General features: G+C 34.1%; 1 protein-coding gene across 1 annotated transcript in view; it reads right to left on the bottom strand.

Moving 5' to 3' along the window:
• The window catches only part of CNTNAP5 (contactin associated protein family member 5), a 1,132,484-nt gene that overhangs the window by 690,144 nt on the left and 436,590 nt on the right, over positions 1-5,750 (bottom strand). The window lies entirely within an intron of this gene.

Genomic DNA, 5,750 nt, shown 5'->3' with positions numbered 1-5,750 from the left:
GTGCATATGACTGTTCATGCTGTATTCTAGTAGAGAGATTGCTGGATCATAGGTGAGTTCTATTTGCATTTGGTGAAGGAATTGCTAAACTGATTTCCATAGTGGCTGGACAATTCTACAGTCCCATCAGCAATGGAAACCTGTTCCAATCACTCCTCATTTTATCCAGCATTTATTATTTCTGCTTTATTGAATTTTGCTAAAGGTGTGAGGTGGTATCTCTTTTAATTTGTTTTTCTCTTATTGGTAATGAATGTAAACATTTCTTTACATGGTTTTTGGCCACCTGGCTATCACCTTTGGTAAACTGTCTATTCATGTCTTGTGCCCATTTTTCGAATGGGTTATTTATATTCTTCTTAAGATGTAGTTTTCTATAGAATCTGGAAATTAGCCCTTTATCTATGACTACTAAATAATTTTCCCACTCTGTGGGTTCTCTATAAACTCTTTTAATGAAATTTTGTAGTATGTATAAATGTACTTTTAGTAGGTCCCTGTCCTTTATTTTGTCTTCTATAGTGTGAATATTTTCCACTATGTTTTGTAGTGTGTTTATGCTTTGTTTTAGAGCCCTTAAGTATGGCCCTATATTTTCCTTGAGAGTTTTTAGGATTGTGTGGTTTATATTTAGGTGTTTGATATGTCTTGAGTTTGTTTTATACATGATGAATTATGGGTCCTGTTACATTCTTTCTCAGGTGAACTTCCAGCTTTTCCAGCAGCATTGATCGACAAGGTTATCCTTTCCCTACTCATGTGTTTTAGTCCTTTATCAAAACTTAGGTTTCTGTATGTACTTGGTGGCATTTCTGGGTTCCCAATTGGTCTTCATAGCTATCATTGGTCTTCATAGCTATCCATTGGTCTTCATAGCTATCATTGTACCAGTACCAGGCTGTTTTGTTTACCATAGCTATATAATAATTTTTAAAGTCAGAGAGTGAAAGGTTTTATTTTTTAATAATGTTTTATCTATCCTGGGTTCCTTTCTTTTCCAGATAAAGTTGATGATTATTACTTCCATTTCTTTGAATGATTGTGGTGGGATTTGGATTGGAAATGCATTGAACTTTAAAGTATTTTTAGTAATATTGATATTTTCACAATGTTTACATATTGAAGAACATGGTAGCTTGTTCCCGTTGTGTGTTTTTTTTGGTTTCTTCAAGGAGTACTTTTGCATTTCCCTTGTTTAAGTCTTTTGTTTGTCTAGTAAAATTTATTCCTAAATATTTTATATTTTGTGTAACTATTGCAAATGATATTATTTTAATATCTTTTCCAGTTATATCATCTTTAATATGCAAGAATACAACTGATTTCTTTATGTTATGTTGATTTTATGTGCTGAGGCCCTATCATATTTTTCAATTAGTTCCAGTAATTTTTAATTGACCATTTGGGTTTTTCTATATATAGGATTACATCACCTGAGAATAAAGAATTTTGTTTCTTCTGTGCATGTGTGTATTTCTTTAAATCTTTTTGATGTTTTATAGCTCTAGCTAAAACTTCCAGGACCACATTAAATTAAAGTGGTGATAAAGGGCACCACTGCCTGGTCCCTGTTCTAAAGGGGAGTGTTTTCAGTAGCCTTCCATTAAACGAGATGCTGGTTGTTGGCTTTGTATACGTGGCCTTTATTATGTTGAGAAATGTCCTTTCTATTCTGATTTTATTAAAGCTGTAATTTTTATGGGCGCAGTTTCTAGGGTTTTTACTTCATGGAGTTGCTGGTGAGTTTGAACCAATGACCTTCTGTTTAGCAGTCAAGCGCTTAATCATTGTGCCATCTGGGCTCCTGAAAATTGTATTATTGTAGAAAAGTATTTACCACACACTTTAGATTTATCTCAACCCAGTAGTTTTGCAAACATGACTTGACAACCACAGTTGGATCCATTTACTCATTTTGCCTCCTGGTCAGTAATTCTTAGTATTTGTAAGGCCAATCGACTTGGTGTTTTTCTTATTGTTATTCCTCAATTTTAATAAGTAGTGCAAACTAATTGGATTTGGAGGTTACTATATGGGAGGAAGCAAAGAGAATCACAAGAGGATGTAAAGGGTAATTTTGTTGAATCTAGACATGCAGGCATTTATCTGGTGTTGGCAAAGGCACTTTATCTCATTGGTTTTCAAATTTTCCTCTCTTCTAATTTCATTAGTTGTGATAAATAATTAGGATAGTCCTACTATGAGAAATAATGGTTACCAGTATGAAGAGAGTTATGTCTGAGTAGGTAATACCCGAAGGGATTATTTTATTTATGAATTATGAGAATTTTTTAGGGCAAACTTTGTCTTTAAGCTTCACATTTTCCTAAGCACTTCCTCAGATTTCTGTTGAACTTCAAAACCCTGCTCTACTTTGCAGCACAGCCCTCTCTGGGCAAGTCACAATTTTAGCATTTGTCCTTTCCCAGGCTAAAGACATCCTCCACCTCCACACATCTGCTTGATATAATGTTGTCCTGGTTTCCACTGAGTTTTTATTTGGGCCACAGTAATACAGAAAAAAATGTGTGAAAAGAAGTTGTTTCAGAGAAGCCTCCCTGGCTATCCTATCCTGGAGATGATGAAAATACATATTTTGACATTGTAAAAATATTTTAGATGACAAATACATTCAAATTATTAGCTATAACAAAATGTTTTGTGGCTTAGATCCAAGGACATTGTAACTCTATTTTTTATAATAGCCCTTAATTTTCCTTTCTCACATACATCAAAATTGTTCACACCCAAATTATCATGACCTTGTACTTCCTTTATATTCCTTTAGAAAGTAATTGCTTTATATAAAATGTGTGTAAAATGTATCCCTCAAAGCTGAGGTGCTATTGTACGATTCTGAATAAATATAAAGAACTCAGCCAGGATGAGTCCCCTTTTATGTATCTAACTTGGAATCCTCATATGTATTCAAGTTCCAGCCACAAATGTTGTTCTTTTGTGCACACAACGCCTAGGATCATTTGAACCCCTGCCAACCTTGCTTGTTATGTTCCGCCCCGGGGCCCCTTCATCTTCAACGCCCAGAGTAACAAGTCATGCCCACCATTCTGCCATGGTTTCAATACAACTTTCTCTGAAGAATCTTATCCACCTCATCTTTATATACTTTATACATTCAGAAAAGCTTCAGCTCTTACACATTTTCTTACAACCTTTTAGCCATTACAAATTTTTAACAATTTAAAGATTGTTCCAATACTATTACACACTTCATTATTCTCTTTATTTTATTTTTTTTGCAGAGATAAAACAGCTACTTTAATCATTGATATTTCATTGAGGGAACGTTTCCAACATGGGCAACTTCTATAAACATTTAAAGAAAATGATAAAGAACAGTCCTCAAATCACCACTACTAGGATGGGCATAGGGGAAGAAAAAAAATTGGGGAATACTAGGAGGATTTTGAACAGAGCTCTACGGTAAAAATAAGATTTGTATAAGCAGATAGAATTCTGAGGATAATCCCATATTTAATATAGGTAACACCTATATTGCAAGTAAGGGAGCCTACAGTTCAAAGTAAATATGGAATTTGGGGAAGGAAAACAAACTACTACTTTTATTTAAAGAATAGAAGTGAGATCAATAAAATCTATGATTTTCAAGCCATCTTCTTACCTATGGAATTCTATTCTATAGCAGGATCATCCTAGATGTCTTATATATTACATAACCAAAAAAAGAACATTGTTTTTCTTTCAAAATATAACATAGAATATAAAGTTAGCCTTAGTAAATTTGAAAACACCTCTGATCACTAGGGATCAACAATAGGAAAATCAAAGGAAAATAACACACATGGAAATTTTAAAAGACCCTCCTTAAAAACTACTGAATAGTTGAAGAAATTAGGAATTAAATTCCAAAATTCGTTGAAACAATTATAAGAATGAAAATACAACATACCAAAACATTCAAAGAAAGCAAAAACAGTCCATAGAGGGTAATTTATAACTAAACTTACATATTAATAAAGAAGAACCCAAACCAACACTTTGACCCAACATCTTCAACAATTAAAACAAAAGCAACAAAATAAAGTTTTGGCCATTAGAAGAAATGAAATGATAAATATTAAGGTGGAAATAAATGCATCCGAATGCCCAAAAAGCAGTAGATAGAATCAAAAAGACAAGAAACTGTTTCTTTGGAAGGATGAACAAAATGGACAAACCACAGGCAAACTAAACAAATGGAAAAAATAGAAGGTGTAAATATAAAGATGAAGAGTCTGAGTGAGGAATCATTTTTACAACAAAACCAACAGAAATAATAATAATAAAAAACCAATACTATGAATGATGATGCTCTAACAGATTTTAAAACCCACAAGAAATTGACAAATTTCTAGAAACACGTACTATCTAAGTTAATACAGACTGGTGTAAAAAACTTCAATAGACCAATAACAAAAGGAAAAAATAAATCAGTCATTAAAAAAACTACCAACAAGAACAACAATATAACTCCAGTACCAGAAAACATCACTAGGAAATAATCTACCAAGATTCAGGAAAGAGTTGACATTAATTATACTAAAGTTATTCCAGAATAAAGAAAAACTCCTAAATTCATTTTATGAAAACCAAGTACCATGCTTCAAGTTTTACTCTGTATGTGGCAAACTTGTAACACTAGTTTTAAAAGATATATGTTTTCTGCAGGCCAGGCACAAGCTTATGAAGAATTGTAAACCCTATGAATCGAATAGGTCCCTGGAGCTGAATTCTTCACAATGAGTCTCCTAGATGAAGCACCCTTTCCCCTCCAACCCTGTGTCTAACCTTAATATTCTCTTGGCTCTTCCCCATAACTGAATTCCCTACTAGTATACTGTGCAAACATTTCATCCTATGGATTACTTGTTTGTTGTCTACGTTTATTCTTTTTTGCATTAGTTTTGTTTTGTTGTGTTTGGAATCAGCATGACTGTGTCTTTAACTTCTGGGTAGGACAGTTCACTCTCATGGCCCCCGTACAAAATGCTCACCTTCTGTATGAAGGTTTACAATCACAAATTGTTACATTTCGCCAAAAACATGAGTAAAAGCAGCAGCTTGCAATCCCTGTGCTTATGATACATGAATAATTAGGATATAAAATATTAATTAGGAAGGGGCTTTAAAATTTACCTCATCTCATTCTCTCATTTTAGAAATGAAAAAAAATTCAGATCCAGGAAGGTAAAGTAACGTGATCAATGCAGTTAATGATAGCAGTGACTTCCAGGGCATCCCTAGGTTATGAAGCAGTCAGCACAGCTAGCTGCAAACCAAGAGTTTAGGGGTTTCAATATGGCAGAGACAATTCCATGAGTCCTGGTGGCATAGTGGGTTATTCACTGGCCTTCTAACCACAAAGCCAGGAAGTCAAACATACCAGGCATTCTCGGTAAGAAAGGGGTGGTTTTCTGCTCCTCAGAAACCGTTGGCAGAGACTGCGGAACTGAGTAAAGTGAGCATCTCAAAAGAAAGGTCTAAGGATTGACTTGTAAAAAAGGCAGTCATTGGAAACCTCTAGAGCACAGTTCTACACTGACAGATATGGGGTTGCCATAATTGAAATGAATTCATGGTAACGGATTGACTCGTATGAGTGTCACAGTTGGAAACTGCAGATTAAAAAAATTGACTTAAAGATTAATGTTTTTATTATAGCCAGTTTTATTATAGGTTGAGATAGTTAAAGTGTATTGTGCCAACCTGGTCGATAAACACATGTGGGG

The sequence above is a fragment of the Echinops telfairi genome, unplaced genomic scaffold (genome assembly GCF_000313985.2).
Source record: "Echinops telfairi isolate 266 unplaced genomic scaffold, ASM31398v2 ScPeMD7_4;HRSCAF=17, whole genome shotgun sequence".
Classification (NCBI taxonomy): Eukaryota; Metazoa; Chordata; class Mammalia; order Afrosoricida; family Tenrecidae; genus Echinops; species Echinops telfairi.
This window is presented reverse-complemented; position numbering and strand designations above follow the sequence as displayed.